Consider the following 22020-nt stretch of genomic DNA (forward strand, 5'->3'; position numbering starts at 1 on the left):
AAACGTTTAAAACTGATAGTAAGATGTATTTTCTAATAAATTCTTCCATTTTCAATCTATTTATTCATTGCTCGTCCAAACACTGTTTTAATCAATTGTTTATAATATAAAGTTACATTTCTGTTCATACTCATACGGAATTCTCATTTGAGATTATTTACTAAACGTGTTCATTCTCTTGATTAACAAGTTAAATTTGATTTGTTAAATATTTAAAGTTTAATGTTTCTTTTGAATGAAATCCATAATGATATAATTTCAACGGCATCAACTTTTTTTTTCAGAACACAACAATGACTACATAACTGGATACCTTGTCAACTTTCCCTATGCAATTTCAATATTCGACCTAATCTTTTTTGACAATATTCTTCAAACACAAGATATTTTAGTGAACATCTCACAATCGATATTTTTCTTTGGTGTTTTCAATGATATTGTCTGATATAATATTCAATAATTTAACATAAATGCTACAAGGACATATCCATAAAAACATTACACAAAGTCTAGAACATATCTTTTTGACTAAACCCATAAGCTCAGATAACTACATTGTTACGCATACATTTTCATCGTATTTGGAAATGATTAATAATACACCATGAACAATAAATGTATGCCTTTGCTGCCTTATGAGTCGATTTAATATTCCTCTTGCTTGTTGACGATCCATTCTTTTGATAAATTCGATGGTATGGTCATATTTAAAACTACCAAAAGTGCCCTTACTACAATATTATACTTGTTTAGTATGCTTCAACGATTAGTTTTCGCGATCAAGATAGATGTTAGATATTCTTTTACGACACATGTTTCTGTCTTTGACGGATAGACATCAACACCTGTTTTGAAATATACTGTAAGCTATGATAAGATACAAGTTACAGAATCACCTTTGTTCTACACATAATTGGTTTATAGGACTTACGTCGGTTTCTCTATTTGTGTTATTTTAGATTATTCATACGTTTTCTTTTTATTTTCATAAATTCCGAATGTTTTTTTTTCTTTTCGTTTCATGATTTAAATAACTAGATTCCCATTTCTGTGAATTAGATCATGCTGCGTTCAGATGGAACAAGTGAAATGAAAAAGGAAAATTATTGATTAGGCGAATTAGGTTATATTCTGTTTTCCTTACTATACTACATTTAATGACATTTTTTTACCGTTTGTTCTCACTTTGTTTTCCCTTTATTATGAGTTTATTTTCAGGTACCAATAAAACGATGCATCCGACTGCATGATCAGAACAGGAACAAACCGAGCGCAATCCACACAAAAATGCTGTAATTATGCCTTGTTCTAGGTGGGAAACTTGTTGATGATACACAAACTCATCCTAGATAGAGTATTAAAATTGTATATGTAAGACGGATGTATTTGCTACACAAAATCACAACTGACTTCAAATAAAAAAGTTAAAAAGACCAAATATGGTACGAAGTTTTTTAAGAGTATTTTGGACCAAAAATGACTGAACATGTTACTATTCACCTATATGCTGCTTGCTTTGATGTATTGTATGTTTTTGAAAGATATAACGCAAGATAAGACTCACACTAAGAGAATAACTATCAAGTTTACAAATAAGAAAGATCGGTAAAATCTTTTTTCGATTAATGCATTGGTAAATCATACAATCTATTGTGAATGTATTTAAATAAAGGTATTGCAAAATCCTCAAAAGATATCATCTGTTTCGACACATAACAAGATACTAATAACAATCATGATTGCGAGTTTCCTAGCAATGTAATAAAATAAACACGAGGCTGTGTAGCTTTTGTTCATCGTTAAACTTGAATTTGGACCTTTCGATTGCATTAAATTTATATCTAGAGGTATAAATCGTTAAAGTAAATACAATTTGTACAATTAGATACATAGATACTCATCTTTAAATAATTTCGATTAAAAAAGATAGTCAATCATGTAAAAGATTTGATTTTTGTTTTGTGCAATAGTTTTTGTGTTTGTGAATTTCAATATAAAATGTCCTTGCAATTACTGATTCCTCAAGGTAGATGATTATATAAACATTACTCTCAAAGATACAAATTTCCTTTATTAAGGTGATTTGTAAAAAATAAAAGTGATATCAATAAAATTTGTTCAATATAAATACTGTATATGACTAATTTTTTATTAATATTCTTTCAGTTCCAATGCTAGTGTCGATGATTGCATTACTAAATACCCGTCTTGACTGTCTATCAAACGTTAAAGACGTCATCATTTTTTTGTCATTTTTTACAATTTCATATATGACGTCACTTGGCGTTGTGGTTTAAACATATTCGGATGTGTCTACATATTGTGTTGCAAATGTATGGTTATGTAATGTATTTCAGTTGCTTTCTGTAATTAGTTAATATTTCAGTTCTATCATGCACAGCTTTTGTTTATTAATTTTATAAATTTACTGTTTGCAAAAGTATAAATTATTCTAAATGATAAGGATGTTCTGGTAACTAACAGAAAACCCTGGCCGTTTTTTGGCACAACATTTTTAATCTTTTAGTCCTCGATGCTGTTCGACTTTGTGCTTGTTTCGGCTTTCAAACATTTTTATCTGGGCATCACTTGTAAAAAATGTAGTGTTGTGTCGTTGTTCTCCTCAGTTTTAGTTTGTTACCCCGATTTTGTTTTTTGTCCATGGATTTATGAGTTTGAACATTGGTATACTACTGTTGCCTTTATTTATTATTTATTATTGTTCAGTGCTGAATTAAAATATTATCGTGTTTGTCTTGCTTCCTATTGTATTTGTCTATAAAGTTTCGTCACATCCCACCTGATCAAGAAACTGACAACAATGTTCGAGCCTAACACAAAACCCTATATTTTAATAATTTTCTAAACAATAGGGATTTATTTATGGTGTGTTCGTTACGTAATACTAATTGACATATATATAATATCGGTATTGAATACCAAGAACAGTAGGACATGCAAGTCATAATCTCAGGGATTGAACATTTTCCGAGAGATGTTAAGGAATGATCACAATTATATATATCCTTATCAATACTTGAGGTCAAACCAAAGAGATTGAGTTCCAATGATGCAGGTCATAACTCAAATACGGAAATCGTAGTTTAAGAACATATATAAAGCATAGTGTAAATTGAAGATATACTTTGTATTTTATACCTGAAGTATTCCTTATACATTGTACTATTTAGTTATTAATTGTACACGCATTTTAATCGTTAACGATCACACTGATCCGAACAGTTTTAGAATGACAAAACAGTAAATTTTCAGGCTTATCCACTGCGGCAAAAGTTGTACTTTTCAGAAAATTAGCTTACAGTAAAGTTTGGTTCAGTATGTTTTGTAGTTTTTATTTTTTTGTACACTTCAACCACACAATATTGAATTGTCTGAACAAATAATGATAAGAATTGAATTGACTACGAGAAAAATGGATTGGCAGTGTTGAATGTGTAAGAGACGCTTGAAATTGAGTAAAACGCTGAACATGACTAAAAAATGTATTGTTCAGACTTAATCAGAAATAATTCACATAAAAATGATCATTAAAACTAAATTGCCTTTAAGTTTACAAATGTATACTTCTTGTTGATGCTTCATCATATTCAAGTTAATTGCGTCAAATTAATGCAATTATATGAGTTTGAAATTGATATTTTCTTTTAATGTTCCTTATCAGTTGCTGATTGGTGTTTTTGTTGATACGCAAATATAAGGAATGTTTGGTAAGTAACGGCGTGATTGTAAAGGAAACCTTGTATTTCTTAAATATATTCTCGACCTACATTGTATCTAAAAATTTAAAATGCACACTTATTTTAAGCCAATGACCTACAAATCTTTAATAGGTTAAAATTGAGCTTGTTTCTGATTCTATCCATTACTCCAATCGAGTCTTTGCCACTATCAAATCGGATTTCCAGATTTTATGTTTGATTTCATATTGAGACGGCGATAAATATACACAAGTATAGTGCATAATAATGACATCAGCATTCACAATGCTAGACGTGAGAAAGACTGAAAATAGGCTCCATTGAATAATTACCACTTCAGACAAGAAAATACATAGTATCTTAAATATTGTGTTAAAAGTAAAGACGATCGCTTACACTAATAACAATCTAATTGATAAAGGACAGAACAATCTTTTATAACATTTATAAAAATACAATGGCTACAAAAAGTACATGGTATATATTCTTTTCAAGCGTCTTCATGTTTAACAGTTTAAGTTAAAAGTAAATCTACAAACGGTCTTTTTCTCATTTTTTTAGGCATATGATTTGATTCAACATTCCTCTGGATAATTTGGGTTTATTACGACGTAAACCAGCTGATAGAAGGATGTATACCGTAAACTTTAATGTCATCCCATATCTGCATGTTGACTGTGCGTCATCAGATTGCCAGCAATTTGAGAAAGATGCCAAGTTGATGTTTTCGTAAAGTGGACTTTTAATCGACTTAACTTAAATCTATAACGTTCTAAAAACTATATGCTAAGGAAGAATGAGGATAATATTGAACAGGAAAACGCATATTACTTCAACGAATTTATCTTGCCACTGTTAACATTTTATCGATATAAACTTCTATTATTATGGTTATGAAAAGACTTGTAATTTATGAGTTGCCAGGGTATCTTGCTATACAATACAGAGCTTTAAACTTATTTACAACAATATTGCTTGATTTGACACTTTCCCTATGCAAACCAAATTAGTCGCATGTTTCTGAGATTTCAAGAGATAATTGTGACACTCAACTGAATCGCATCGTAGTTTTGGATTGACTGATGTTGTACAAATTATAAATGATTTTTGGATTTTTAAATATTCCATGAATATGCATGGTCTACAAGTAACTAACTTTTGACAACAGTTTTTATATATCTTGTTACAACAGAAAGACCTGGGATGAAATTATATTTTAGTTGCAAAGGTTGGGTTTAAATCGTTTGCGGTGAACCTCGTCTTTTTACGAAAACCATTTAGTTTATACTTGCCAGAAAACACAAGCTGAATTTCATAATAAAAAAGCGTCAGCAAATTGAATCTGACATGGTATACAAACTGTGAAAAATATTACACACATCGTTGTATTATGTGAAAATCTGCAAGTATTATTTTTTATACAATCATATTTTGTCGTGTCCTTTTATGCAAAACATATACTATCTAACACTGAAAATAATGTATGCATATTTACTTTACTACATTGGTTAGAGGTATAGGGGGAGGGTTGAGATCTCACAAACATGTTTAACCCCGCCGCATTTTTGCGCCTGTCCCAAGTCAGGAGCCTCTGGCCTTTGTTAGTCTTGTATTATTTTAATTTTAGTTTCTTGTGTACAATTTGGAAATTAGTATGGCGTTCATTATCACTGGACTAGTATATATTTGTTTAGGGGCCAGCTGAAGGACGCCTCCGGGTGCGGGAATTTCTCGCTACATTGAAGACCTGTTGGTGACCCTCTGCTGTTGTTTTTTATTTGGTCGGGTTGTTGTCTCTTTGACACATTCCCCATTTCCATTCTCAATTTTATAGACAATATCCAACTTACTGAATTACAAATGCCTGAGTTTGTATCTTTAGAAAATTAAAACAAAACCTCACCTGATAAGATAAAGTTTTCGTATTCCTTCAATTAAAAAGTATTCTTTCTGATGACCAGTTATATCTAGTCATACATTAATGAGTCAGATTTGTTTTATATAGATTAGACCGTTGGTTTTCCGGTTTGAATGGTTTTGCACTAGTAATTTTGTGGCCCTTTACAGCTTGTTGTTCAATGTAAGCCAAGGCTCCGTGTTAAAGATCGTGCATTGACCTATAATGGTTTACTGTAATAAATTGTTATTTGAATGGAGAGTTGTCTCATTGGCACTCATACCACATCTCTCTATATCTATTTGTACTTAGTTCACAATTTCTTTTTTTATATCAAGATCTTTCTTCTATTGTACATGTTGAACAACTAAAAGACAACAGCAAATGATACAGAATTTAAACCGATCCGAGTACAGCATTACAATAATTATACAAATATTACATTTTCATTGCAAGGGATAAGACAATCTCAAATAGATTGCTGATTATTAGTTTGCATTATAGATTTTGTTTGCAGATTAAAAGAAAACTAACAGTATAATATATATAAATAAAACGAGAAACGAGAAACACTAATGAACAAACAAACAACAAACAACAACTACTGAACATCAGATTCGTACCTCTTTAAGGAAGCACATACAATAAACAGTTGCTTATTGTCTAGATGTGGGGAATCTAAAAAAAAAGATATGGTATAATGTCCAATGAAACAACTCTCCACAAGAGACCTAAATGACACAGAAATGAACAACTATATGCTTTTAACTATGAGTAAAGACATACCGCATAGCCAGCTAAAAAAGGGCCGAAATGACAATTCAAAAAAATAAAAACGAGAAAACTAACGGCCTTATTTATTATAAAGAAAATGAACGAAAACCAAATATGAAACACATAAAAAAACGACAACTACTGAATTACAGACTCAAACCCATTTCGCAAGTTTCTGTAGTATTTACTATTTATGCTTTACATCAAATTGTCTATTCTTTTGTTTCGTTTATTTTTGTTTTATTCGGATGATGACATATGTAAATGAATAAATTACTGCTTATACTAGTTACCAACTACAACGAGACGAAAGTACATTGTTTCTGTATTCTTTATGTCATGTCTTTCTATTTTGTCTATTTGTGTTCCTTTGATGTATCCTCTTAATCGATTGGTGAGACTAAAAAGTAAGCAAACGACTGATATCTCAAAAAGTAAATTAACAAAAAAAACTGAACTTCGAGGAAAATTAAAAAACGAAAAGTCCCTAATCAAATGGCAAGATCAAAACAAATCAAATGAATGGACAACAAATGTCATTCTGAAATGGTTGTTTGTAGTTTTAAATATGTAAGAATACTTCTAACTAATCTGACTACCAACTATATATGTTAAGGACGAAGACAAAAGAGAATCCGAAAAATTGCGAAAACAACTACAAATCACAGTTACTGATACATTTCATAACCAACAATGACAAATGCTAATAACAATGAAAACGTTTTTAAAATAACTTATCGTACCAAGATAATGTCATTAAGGGAATTCGCTTCTCAGTTTCAAAATAATTAGCTTTTCAAAACCCTTGTGATACGGGATCAATAAAGAAATGAAATGAGCAAAACAAATATATAGGTCAATGTGCTTGGTTTCAAGATATTAGCCATTGAAATTTTGGCAGGAAAATATTCTCTCTTAACTTTTCTTAGCTTTATCATTGACAAATTAAAGTTCTCATAAACAATTAAAGAAAATAAAAGCTATAAGACTTGTACAGATGGATTATCATTATACATGTAACAGATTTATAAAAAGAAAAATTGGGGTCGACGGGCATTTTTGTAACGCATTCCACTTGATAAAACCAGAGGATTCCAAAAATCTGAAAAAAAAATCCCAAAACATGACAAGCAAACTTCCTTAATTTGTATTTTTTAAGAACTTTAGCCACTTAACTGTCTCGAATTTGTGCCGAAACACGTTCACACAATATAACAACAATACAGTGTTAAACACGACGCAAATGTATTTGCGTTACACCTTTGATAATCATTGTTTATTTAGTCTCTTATATTTAAGTAACATACATACGAATTCAATATTGTGTGTATGATTAAAAGCATGCTTCGCGTTTGTGTTATAACTATCGTTACTATATTTCATATAGAAGTTCCTGAAGTATTGTTCGATTATTTTGTGAATAAATGACCTAGCTAGTATACAGACAGTTTAAAGTGCGATGAGGCATATCACATGCGACGTAAAATATTCGACTAAAGTTTACTTGAAACATTTTCTTTGTATTAAATATAACATGCATTTAAGTTAAATTCCCACACAGAGATTATAATTGTATTCATTATGTTTATTCAATACATGAAATCTTTTGAAAGGGCAGCACCGAAACTAACAAAAGACTTTATTCGTAACTAAATTCAGCATTATGTAAGTATAGGGTGTATGAATAATTGTATATATGCATTTTAATTAAAAGTTTCGAATAACTGCGACGCATGTTCTCATTACATGTAACTAATGGGATCCAACATTTCTATGATTGAACGTATGGTATTTATCTGTGTATAAATACATGCTACATTTTACAGCTTAAATCTTAAGAGCACGGCATGTTTAAAATCCATGACAAACGACATAGTTTGTTAAAAATAAAGCAAGAGGTAGAAAATGTTACACCGAGTGATAAGTGATCATATGACGGAGTTTCATATTGACAAACATAGTCGATGAATTTTGGGGTAGACCTTAACAACAAAATGTATTAATTTGCGATTTCTTTATTTTATTTTTTAAGACCTATCCAATCTGTTATTTTTTTTTTACTAATTTCAGTATCTGTCTAGACAAAGCAGTATTTTATCAATGTATAGAAGTATATGAGAACTACTAGATAAACTTACCCATGATACCATTGACTAAAACATATATTAATTGACTGCAATCAATGGTATAAATAGCAGTTAACGTACCAATAGATAAGCATTAAAATTGACCGAAATACAGAAAATTTCTAAATATGTGCTTATAGCACTGTAAAGATAAAATTCTACAACGGTAACTTAGCAGTCTTAAAACAGGATGGTGATTATGATACAAATAATCTTTGAAGACGAAGAACATTCATTTAATTTTAATTTGCAAATTTGAATGTCACAAAGTACGAACTTATAGATTACAACCTTTATTTTGCAACAAATACTCATTTTATGTCTTAAATCATTATTTTACTTATACCATTGTATACCGATCTTAACTTCTTTAGGACATACAATGATAAATAGCTCAATTTTTTTCTTATATGTGATAATAACGAGAAATATTTAGGTGAGATGTGTTTGTAAAAATACGACTGCGAATTCTGAATGTTTAAAAGACACAAAATCATTCAATTTTAACTTTCTGTACTATTCTTTCGTAGATTTATAGAAGACAAGAGATCATGTCATATACAATTATTGGTTTTTAAATGAATTTCAAATTAAAATCAACTGCTAGCTAGAATTCGGCAGGTGAAGCTTAAATATAGCAAACAGTCAATAAGAATACGGATGATAACTTATTCACAATAGTATGGGGAACAAAAACATAAAATAGGTAGATGTGAACCAGGAAGCGTTAACTTATCAATAGAACACAAACATGTTATATTATCCAATTCAAAGGATCTTCTTATCAATAATAGAATACACTGACAGACTTTAAACTTTGCAAATTTTATTCATTTAAACCCTACTCTCTTTAATCGATGACGTCTTTATATTAGGTAAGAGTTTCATCTTTTATTTTATCTCTCGACGTCATGTAAAAATAGAATATTCAAAATGAATTTAAGAGATGTCAGTGGTTTGCCAGAAAAATTAATTATTGTATGTATATGTAATACTAGCTTGTAAACTAGCGTCTATAGAACATTTAGAGTTTGACAATCGTGTACATGTGTCAATCATGATTTTGTTTAGGTCTGCATTGGTCAAAGCCTTTATATTTCATGTATTTTGATCACTTTTGAAGACAGACGTTTTGTATTTGATTAATACCAGTGACTTCACAATTCATTCTTTCTCACCACTAGTTGGTTTATGAATGTCTATGAAGATTATAAAACAGTTGTTACAAGGACTTCTGATTAAAACAAAATACGTAATGAGTAAAATCAAGGAAAAACATCAGTTTAACCCTTTCAACAAAATTGAGATTGGAAATACACGAGATAGGGAATATGTCAAACAGCCACGAATTCGTCCAAACGGCGGAAAACAGTGAATTGCTTCCAATGGAAATGCATTTTGTAAGATAACATTATCTTTGTTTCTTCCTTGACTAACAATTATGCAGTTGCAATGAGTTAAGCATTTGAGATCGTCCTTAACCACTGCTTGTTGAGAATGTTTTTAGTGCATTATCATGAGAATTTTGTTTTCATTGAAATGATTTATTATGTACTTTCAGCAGATACACAGTTTAAATTCAGAATTTATACAGAATTTTAAACCTTTCTTCATAACAGGCTCATAACAGACAATGTACCCTATTGATAATACTTTGTAAATAATTGAGCAATTGTACCCTTTATGACCAATCATGACTTTGACCTTTGAAGTTGTCATCAAATTTATAGCCAGTATCAAGGACATAAAATCAAAAGGTCCTAGGCCTTAACCACTAACGACTTATTAGATTCATCAACATACCACCTTCGTCAATTATTTAAGCGGATATCACCAATATTATTATTCAACGGATAACTTCGACTTACATGTATTAAAGTTGCACCATATCACAAGGAAAGTAAAATATCCATTTTGTCGAATTTGTGATTATAATGATTTTTTTTAGAAAAATAACATAATAAAGTTTTCGGTGTTTGGGGAGACAACTGCTTTACATGAACCTTATTGTATATTGCACTAACCGCAAGATGGCTTTGTGTCAAATGATACTTGTAACCAAATATTATTTCAATGGTTCCGATGTTTTGAATGATAACATGGTTTTCGGTGTTAGAGGAGATAACCGCTATAACAGAAATATTACAGCTTGGTGCAGATATCGCTTAAATTCAACAATAGTTTAATGTTTGATGAACTAATTGTACTCTCGAGCCTTCTAAATGTTCATCTCATATCAGGAGAAATTCATATATAAATAACCACGAATGGGAGAAAAAATAACTTTATTATCTTATACCATATTATTTTTAAAAGAATCTAAACATTCATACAGCCCTACATGCGACAGTAACACATGTTAATTCTGATTAAATTACTGTTGATATTTCACACATGATTGTTTTAATTTAGAAAACAATATGTCAACGGCATAACAAATCAATATGCCAACGAGACTTTAAAAAATAGTACTTAAGTGTGGTTTACACAATTCACATGCCTTTTCAATCATTTATATCTATACCAACGATGTATATCTTCATTTCAATCGATTTTAAGTGATATAACAACATGTTCAGAGTAACAAATCTGCATATCTTTTCAACTTGTTCAATTAAATAAGACGGTTGTTTTGACCAACAACTTTATTTTAAATATGGAAACTATGATATGAAATTAACCATATAAAGTATATTGATTTAATATTAAATTAATATGGATCTGATTTCCGTCGAGCAAAAATGATAGGTTTCACCTCGATTTGAATAATTGGTAATTTCTTACATTGTTATAACATTGAGAATGGAACTGTGGAACTAACAACTGTACTTATAATATTCAGTCCTATACTTGTTTTAGGAATAGTCTAACCGAGATGAAGATTTATTGTACATCAACGTTGCTTTTGACATACATTTTGCATGTTACAATAGTTGAATCGTGTCCTGGTAACTGTACCCGTTCATATCCGAGTGGTTATTTAAATGTTTTCTGTAAAGGTAGAGAACTTACGCAAATACCATTGGACATTCCAAGTGATGTGTATATAGTGTGAGTAGTTTTATTTATTTGAGCAATTTATATATAGCTTACATATTATTTTTCCAATTCAGTCTTTATAAAACAAAGCCAAACATATGGTTATATAATTAGCAAGGTGGTGTCTAGAAATAAACTGTCACCATGTAAGAAACATCCACAGAAGAAAAACAAGGAAACTATTGCAGTAGCTTTGAACCACGCATCACGCCTCGCTATCCCAGTTAGACGAAGCTAAAATTATTAGTCGAAAGATAAAATCTGATTAAAACGAAACGTCATCATAATTTCTATTCCTGTTGTCGATTGTTTATGAATTTTGATATAGTCTAATTTAAGGTAATTTAAAACAATATTGAATTACTTGAATAACTATAGTACTTGCTTCCAACGGAAACTGGTGCTTTAATCTCAATTTACAGTCTCAATATCGTATCGCACGATTAAAACAATTAACAAGAGCTTGTTTGCTGCTGATTCCTAGTTTCTAAAAAAGAAATCATTATATGGTTTTTCATTTCTAGACAGTTATCAACCCGAGACTTTAACTGTTTTACGTGACTTGCTCTAAAATTGTTATATCGTGTAATATATGTTTGATATATGGGAGGTGAATAAGTAGGACACAAATACCAAAAACCTAAATTATGTCGTATGTATATATAAGTAACAATTACCCTTTTTTTCAGATATAAATTGAATTATTTTGTCGAATACAAAGCTATTGTGAAATTATCATTCCCTTGCATAAAAGAGGGATGGCAATGAATGGTACAGTTGACGTATAAATGGTAATGTGTCAAACTGTGTAATTATAATTCGCATTGCACAATATTACTGTTTACTTTTTAGAGACCTGTCTTACAACAACATCCAAACAATAGAATCTGAAGCGTTTGCTGATCTGAATTACCTTTATGGAATGTACGTTTTTATCTATCGACCATCATAGTTATTTGAATTATTGCAGTTTCACACGTTTGTATTTGAAACGGTAATATTTTCTAAACAACCTGAGGTTCAGTGGTTGTTGGTCGTTGATGTGGTTCATAAATGTTTCTTGTTTCTTGTTTTTTATATAGATAAAACCATTGGTTTTTCCGTTGGAATGGTTTTACACTCACCATTTAGTCATTGTTTGTATAGCTTGCCGTTCGGTATGAGCCAAGGTTACGTGGTGAAGACCGAATTTTGCCCTATAGTGCGTTAACGGGAAAACAAGCCGCATCTTATAGCTTTTTTAAACAGTAAACGCACATTTACTGTTTGTTGTAAACGCGCGTTTACGCAGTTTCTCATCGCAACCTGGATATACTGAACTAATTGTATTTAAAAAAAAAATAAGTTAATATTTCGAATTACGGTTTTTAACACATATAGGTGAAATGAAAGGATAAAAACATTTTAAGAACAAAAAAATCAAATGCACACGAATTGTATTGTATATTTCAAACAATAAGTTAACCCAAAAGGTAAACGTGTGTTTACCTTGAAGTGCATGTACAAACATGAAGTAAACACCGGTTTACTACTGACTAAACGGACACAGAGTAAACGGGCGATTACTCGGGTAGTTATTAAACATTCTCATTTTGACTGCATTAACGGTATTATAGTAAACGAGCGTTTACTATTATATGAGATAATTGAAGTTAACAATCGAAATGTGTGCACGCTGTGTTAAGGTGTGTTTACTTTTTGTAAAGCTTGGTCTGCACCCAACTGTGCCTAATCGTCTGAACAACTTATAGTCGAAATAACTAAACAGCACTGAAGTTACAGATCTGAAATATGACCGAATAAGTTATTGTGCAAACTGTTGAGTGGCCAAACAGTAATTCTTACACAGGTCAGACTCAGTTTGTAATCCTACAAATCAATACAATTTTCAGAAAAATGCACTTGAAATACACATCTTAAGTATATTGTTTCCATCCGAAGGCAGACAACCTGTAGCATAGTTTTACATGAACCAACCAAATTGTTTCGTCTATCGGCGTCGATCGTCGATTGTCGTCTGCTACATTTTAAATATACATGCTCCTTTCTGAAACTTGTTTGCAGTTTTTGATTTTATAGAAATGTTTCATCACGGTCATCAAACGATCGAAGGCTCAATTCATGAGACGAAATGGTAAGGAATACAACGTGTTCGTAAAACGCCAAGCAGCACATTGATATAGTTTGTGATGCATAACTGCGGTATATGTGTATCTAGGTCCAGATTGAAAACAACATTTGGATTAAAGTGATGACAATAGAAATTAAATAAGCCATTCAAAATTACAGAACAGTCAAAGCTTTTAATAAGGTCTGCTTATCATAAAGGTTATGATTTTTTACTTTATGCTTTTTTCCTTAAGATAGCGAAAACAATTTATAAAACTTGTCTGTGTTATCTATTTATGTTTTGAAATAAGCCATTAACAATTGAATATTTAATATTTGTTGATCATGACCCTTTCTGAACTATTTAGACTACTATTCGGAAGCAATATACAACGAATTAAAACTGGAGCATTCAAGAACCTGCCTAGTTTAGACTACATGTAAGTTGTTTCATCTGTTAGCATACTTAGTTTTTAAGATCGAAAACTATGTAACTGGTGATAATACATACGTATTAATACATATACAAGTATTGTTTACTTAAATGCAAGTGTTATGCATATGCAATGTGTAATTAACATTGTCATTGATACTTTCTGCCGCTTAAATATGTTTGTTAAATATGCCGTTCTTACTTTGTCAAATTTAATTAAAATTCATGATAGCTTTTCAAGCATTAAGGGACCGGTCAGTATTTATTGGGGGAGGGGATGGGTTGGGACCGGTGAAATTGATATTTATCCCTTTAAAAATATGTATGTCCTACCCTCTGAATATACCATGAAAAATTTCTGTCCTATAACATATAATTTTTTTTAAAGGGACATTCTTTTTTTTAAAGTGAAATAATTCCTAACTAATCCCATACGATAACTAACCCTATATGGTATCTAATCGCATATTTTTAGGACATCTTTATCATATATATATAGTCACCAAGTGTTCTCCGTTCACCAATCATATCCCTATAGATTTATAGTCAGCGTTTAGTAATAATACTGTGATCGTAATATACAACGTAATACATGTATACTCAAACATAATATGATAATATTTCAGCTATACATAATGTGTTACTTATGCAGATCAATTTGTTTGGGTGACTTTTATATAGTTAATAATCGTTGACACACTAAAACAATTATGACTTATAAGTAAACATTGTGTCAATATTTTTTTCCAGATATCTGTATGGTAATAGGATAACACAAATTGACGGGAATGCTTTCAGAAATCTGTCGAAGTTTACAAATATGTAAGCATTTTTGTTCATTATGTTTATAGAGATATTCAGTATAAATTGAACAATCCAAAAATGCAAACACACATCCCTTTTCAGGGACTGAAATATTTTAATAAATTTAGACTCGTATTACAAGTTCATACAGTTGTATTTCCTATCTAAATTTTCTTATTCTGATAAACAACAAGCTTTAGCAAATGTATACAAACTTCTTGTTTTAACTTGCAACTGACGTCCGCAATGTTCTAACATATAATTCATATACGTTGAAAAGTAACTGAAATAACTGTCCTTGTTCAATATTTTCAATGTTAAAATTGTTTTGTCTTGATCTGTTGACAGCGATCTGCATTATAACAACATAGGAACACTATCAGCAGACACGTTTGTGGAACTGGAAAGCCTTAACACGATGTATGTTATCGTTTTATATAAAGTTGTATTTGAAATACACAATATTTCCTCCTGTTATTTTAAATTAATAATTCTCAAAAAATTTCAATTCTTTGTGGAGTTCGTTTTAGCATGTTATCATAGTTGTATATAAATATTATTGATCGAAATATATATCCGAAAAAAAAAATAATGAGAACACAAAGCACATTTACAAATTAATGTACCTCAAAGGATCTTGATTACTGATGTTTTTCAGAATTATGATATTATGATTATTTTTGAGATATACACATGAGAAAAAAACTGACTGACTCACCCACACTTATATTAAAAAAATTCAGAAGTCAGAAATCAGGTGTCCCTGTTATAAATGATATTTTTATATATTAACTACACTAACTCAAATGTTTATTGTATGATTTTCATAATGAATACCACGTAGAAGGTTATACCAGAGTCAAGTTCAACGGATTGAAAGTGGAGCATTTAAAGATCTGCCAAACTTATACTATTTGTAAGATATCATGCAGAAACAATTAATAAAAGTATACACATCAATGTCTCAACCACTTTCGTGGAAAATTCTGTATATGTGCATTTCTGTTAGTCAGTACAATTGCTATAAACATAATATGATTATTAATTACACTATAATAAATCATTGCCAATGCCTTAGCTCGAAGTAGTACTTATTTGTATCATCTTATTTTTGAATATAGATCTAAACATTCCTATCGTTTATATAGAACTATTTCATTACAAATGTGAATCACATTACATCAGTTTAATATGAAAGGTATAATGCATGCGTCTTAATAGTTATTACAGAATTATTTTTTAATTGACCAGTTTGTCTACGCATATGTTCTGTCAAGCTTAACCGCTGTGTTTACGTCTGTTCTACCAACCCATATGTATTTTAAATTTTTTCGGAGCAGTAGTTATGTCGTTTTAATTTGTACCTCTAATTTTGTTAAAGAAACAATGTAGTGCGTTTTATTTGATTTCTAATTTCTTCATATTTTTTTTCTGAAGAAAACAACTTGTTTAACACTTATTCTTACAGTCAATTTTGTTATATTATAAAACATATATCAAAGTGATTTTGACTGTAAACATAGTATAATATATATATTTTTCAAATATACTATCATAAATTACAAAAGAAAGAATTGCATGATATTTTTACTAATCACTAAAACATGGAGATTCTTTTCCAGGTATTTGGGTATGAATGGTATTACAGATATTGCGGGAAATGCTTTTCAAAATCTTTCCAGCTTAATAACCTTGTAAGCAAATAAAAGAGAGAGCGAGAGAGAGAGAGAGAGAGAGAGAGAGAGAGAGAGAGAGAGAGAGAGAGAGAGAGAGAGAGAGAGAAATACCGCAACCCGATCAAAGAGTAAATTGTTATGAGGAATTTTGTTTTGTTTCAAATAATACATTTAAAACAGTCATTCATATAAATATTTGTCCAAGCGTACATTATTGTTGTCATTTCATCACAAAATGTAGCTTGAGTAAAAGCTAAGTGACCTATTATTATTGTAATATTTTTGAATATTGGTCAAGAATAATGTATTTGGAATGGGCGTGACTTTAATCTTCCGAAAGATGGCACAACATTGTGATCACAAATGTTGGCTTAATCCGGCAAGGGTGGAGAGAGCGGGAGAGGTTCGTAACCCTTGGCTTGCGAAGATGCTGCATGTCATTTTTGTGTTCGTTATTCTCAAAACAATATCCTCATTTATTTTGAGGCTTTAAGAAAACTCACAAGGATCTACCACAAGCACAAATTAATTATTTATCTAACTTCCGTAACCACTTCATTCATAAGTTAATAAGTTTTGAATCGTCGATTACTGAATGCAATTAAGTGTGTCGACATTTACAATTAAGATTTGTCATTAATGTAAATACGGGCAACATTGATTTGTAAAATAAATATGCATGACGACAAGATGTTAAGAATAATTTAGGATTGAAATATCATAACAAAAGGGTAGTGAGCATTTGCGCATTCATATCAAAATGATTATTGTAGGGACTTGAATAGAAATTCTATATCAGTTATTGAAAATACAACATTTGCTGGTTTACCGAATTTGTTCACTCTGTAAGTATAAGAAATGTTTGTAGATATAAATATTATTTTGTTACCAAGCATATCTGGTCATTGTACACAGTTTGCTTATGACAAAACAATTGTATCGCTCAGAATAATTTGGAGAAACATTAATGTATTAAGTATTGAGGTACTGTGAAAGAGGGGCAAAAGACACCAAAAAAATAGTCAAACAAATAGATCGGAAATAAACTGACAACGCCATGGATAAAAAAGAAAAAGACATACAGACAAATAATGGCATATAAGACACACCATAGAAATCTAAAGACTAAGCAACAAGAACCCCACTAAAAATGGGAGTGATCGAAGGGGATTCGGAAGGGTAAGTATATCCTACTCCACATATGTCACCCGTCGTGTTGCTCCTGTAATTACAAATCCGACAAAAAAGTTTTATTCGGTAGATCACGTTTGTGAAACGGGAAGGGGACAACATCATATTTTTGCAGATACTTTATTCGCTTTGTGTTTTGTTGCCCCTTTTGCAGCGACATAACTTCTCAAAACTTACAGTTATTTAATGAATAAGATCAATAAGGAGAGATTACAGTTTTACATTGTCGCGTTATCTTTTCACTTGCGAAGGTTGCAAAATAAATCGGTGGTACACATTATTGGGTTTACATATTCTAAATAGTAAGAGAACATACACAGATTCAAAATGTAAAAAATCTTAAAAATAAAGAACAATTCAATCTTTAATTACATCAACGTGAAGGTCAAATACAGTACAAGTGAAACTTAATTTTGATAACTGAGACATGTAAGATGCAAACACAATCAAAAGGTAGACGCTATCGAACGTTAAGTACTATATACATGATATTTCCCATTGTGTTTACGAGTTAACATATTTGAACAAACGAATCTAAACATATTTAAACAAACGAATCCTAAGGATGAGTTTGTTCAAATATGTTAATGAATAAGACACATGGTATATACAAGTTGTAATATAAGTAAATGATTGACAGCTTGAATTAATACAATAAATAGATCACGTTACCGTTTTATCGAATGAGATTAAAGCTTCCGCAAGTCAGTTATGCGTCCCATGTATGCACGACTGGCTGTTCATTTAAAAATTATAGAAATCTTTCAAAAAGGACAAAATGGATATAAAACATTATTCTAAGGGCGGTTATTTTTGTTGTATTACTAGTTCTTAAGATTACGGTCAAATAAATTATATTGTCATCCAGGTTGTTCATTTCATTTTAAAAAAAAACTGCTGAAATACACATATTTTAAGATTTCGTACAAACTGCTTTGATTAGTTATGTTATAAATTTTATTTTCAAGTCAGTCATATGAGCGCATTTTTCAGCACAACTGCCAAACACTACACAGTGGTGGATCCAGGGGCGTAGAAAGTGTACGTCCCCCTATTTGATCGCAAACAAAAATATCATGTTATTTACGATTAACATGAAATTTTAGAATAAAATCGTCCAAAAATGTGTTTTTCATGCTCCGCTCGGTAATATTTATTCCTTTATCTGGAGTTACCCCCCCTTTTCTCCGCCCAATATTTTAAATGAAGTCAATTCGAAGTTTTGCAGAGGGACAATTTCAAACTGACGTAACTGGTAAAACATACTATTTAACTTATAGTAAGGTTTTTTTACTGAAAAGTGAGGTGTGTTATGTTTATAAAGGATTTGTTAATTTTTGTTATAGAATGAAAACAAATAAATGTTCATGTCAGATCGTTAAAATATTTCAGAGGCGGATATCTTTCAAAAATTGGGGCGGAGCTTCAACAATGGATTAACATGAAAATATGTTGTACCATAGCTAAGCTCCGCCTTCTATCCTTTAAATTCAAGTTGAGTTGCATATCAAATTAGCAAAGTAAGGTACAACATCAAATTGCAGATAATATACCATGGTTTTCCTTCAAAACACTCTTTAAGCAAACTGTTCCAAACATAACAAAAAAATTATTTTACAATGTAGTGTGATAAATTAAAACATAAATAAATACAGACATACAAGCAAAATATATAGTTCATGTTTTTTATTCTTTCAGGAATTTAGACTATAATAATATAGCAGTTATACAGCCAAATGCGTTTTCCCACTTATCAAATTTGGTTATTTTGTAAGTTTGTAGACACGATAAATCATGTTGATAATTATAAAGTGTGATACAAAACATATGGAATAAAGGAATTACATCAGAACAGTGACTTTTAAACGATGAAATATTTAATGAACCTACTACAATCATTAAACAAGTGTTTGGTGCGTTACACTTAAAAAATACATTAGATAAGTCCAATATAGCTTGATACGTTGGTATAATCATGATAATGTTTGTCAAAACATCCAAATATTCAATTAACAAAAAATCATTCGTCGAGTTTCCAACAAGACTGACACATCTTAGTTAGAGTGATGCGACCTTAGTATTTATTCTTTAATAAACAAAAATCCCATATATTGAAGAAAAAAATAGCATCAAATAATAACGCATTGTTTTTAAATTCAATAGTTGTTTTGTCTTTTGTGTGCATGTAAAAAGCTTTGCTCTTCTTAACCGATCTAAATTAACACCTGAAAGCCTGATGTTTAAACGCTTACTATTATCCATTATCCTTTCGAACTAGCTCGGCACACCTAATTATCTACGTCCTCCATAGGGCTGCAATCGGAATCCCTGATTCGTGGCGCATTTTACGGAATTACGTTAGTAGGATCTCGCAAATGGGATAGCTGAGCATGATATATTGATTGTTGTTTAAAGCCACGCTGCGCTCTGGTCTTTTTAGTTTCCTGTCAAGCATTTTCTTTTTGGTGTAGGATGCCGGATTCCCTAATGAAAAAAAAAATACATTCTTCCGAAAACTGAAAAACCTAGTCGATCAAAAATGGAGTCAAACGCACCTTAATCTTTACAATTCGTATTATCTCAAACAGGTTACTTACATTTCAAATATTTACAGAAAATTATCCTCCAATAGAATGAATGATGTGAAAACGAATTATTTTACTGGCTTAGACAATATACAAGAAATGTGAGTTATCGATACATAGTATACATGTGTGATAGATATGTTGATAAAGCAAAGCGAGTACATTCAAATATAGTGTGATACATTCTAATACGAAAAGAAAAACAAAAATAGATTTTGAAATACACACAAGAATAAGACATGAAAAATTGATAGTTCCCATTGATATACTTTTGGCTATCATCCGTGTAATATTTTAAACACAAGTGTTACACTGATATTTCAATTTTGCATTTGCGAATATAAATATGCAATTGATTTTAGATAAAAACAAATGTGTCATTTTAAACTGAATAAAAAACATTATTAATTGATATATAATATTTGATTCGTCCACAATCGTGAAATATTTGCCACTTGACGTTAAGCAACCAATAATCAATTCATCAGTATTTGATATATGACAGCTGTGTCTTTTACGTTTAGCATAAATTGAGGAATACAAATATATGAATGTGTATATACATACTTCCACGGAGATATATTCGATACACATGACCCTCGTTTTAAGTTTCTTTGAATTTAAGTGTAAATATATTAATGAAACATTGTTTTCAATATCAGTACAATTAAATTACTTTTATTTGTACATGCAGATTGATGCCTGGAAATAAATGAACATTTGTTGACGACGACACGTTTCAAGATATGACAAACTTAACTGTTCTGTAAGTTTAAGTACTTTAATGAAAATAATGTGTATATTATCAGTCTTGGTAAAATAAAACAATGGGCATTATTATAATATTGAGTTTGTAGAACTTTAACATTATGCACAGGTCAACACTGAGCGAAGCAAAACACCCCAAATTGCAAACTACAAAAATCTTAATAGCAAAAACTTCATGGTAGATTTAAATCGCATAATCAAACTTAAAAAAACATCAAACGAATGGAGCAAAAACACCTGACTCACTCCTGACAAGGTACAGGGATTTTCTTATGTAGACTAAGGTGGGTTTAACCTGGTTTTATAGCTAGCGTAACCTCTTGTTTAGATTGACAGCATCATGTGAAAAAAAACCAGACATGATAGAAAAATGTCATATAATAATGTATAGTAGATAACATTGTGTTAAACTTTAAATCCTTAGAAAAACAAACACATTAAGTCTCAGATGCATGATTTTTTTTATTAGTTGCTAGTGGCTTTGAACTAGCTGCCAGTAATGGCGATTACTCTCAGATTTGTTCTTATTGAACTTTTGTTGTTGGGATGTACAAGTATCCAGTCTCGTCAACTTGTATTTGTAGTATTTGTATTTTTATTCATCTGATGAGTTAAGCCTTTGTCAACTGATATTTATAGTTCGTTCTAATAATTTTCTGTTATACCACTATCCCAGGTTAAAAAAAAAAGGGGGGGGGGGGTGATCCTGCTAACATGTTTAACCCCGTCACATTCTGTATGTATGTGTTTGTCCAAATGCAAGAGCCTGTAATTCAGTGGTTGTCGTTTATTTATGTGTTACATATTTGGTTTTCGTTCATTTTTTGTACATACTTTAGGCCGTTTGTTTTCTCGTTTGAATTGTTTTACATTGTCATTTCGGAGCCTTTTATGCTGAA

The sequence above is a fragment of the Mytilus edulis genome, chromosome 8 (genome assembly GCF_963676685.1).
Source record: "Mytilus edulis chromosome 8, xbMytEdul2.2, whole genome shotgun sequence".
Classification (NCBI taxonomy): Eukaryota; Metazoa; Mollusca; class Bivalvia; order Mytilida; family Mytilidae; genus Mytilus; species Mytilus edulis.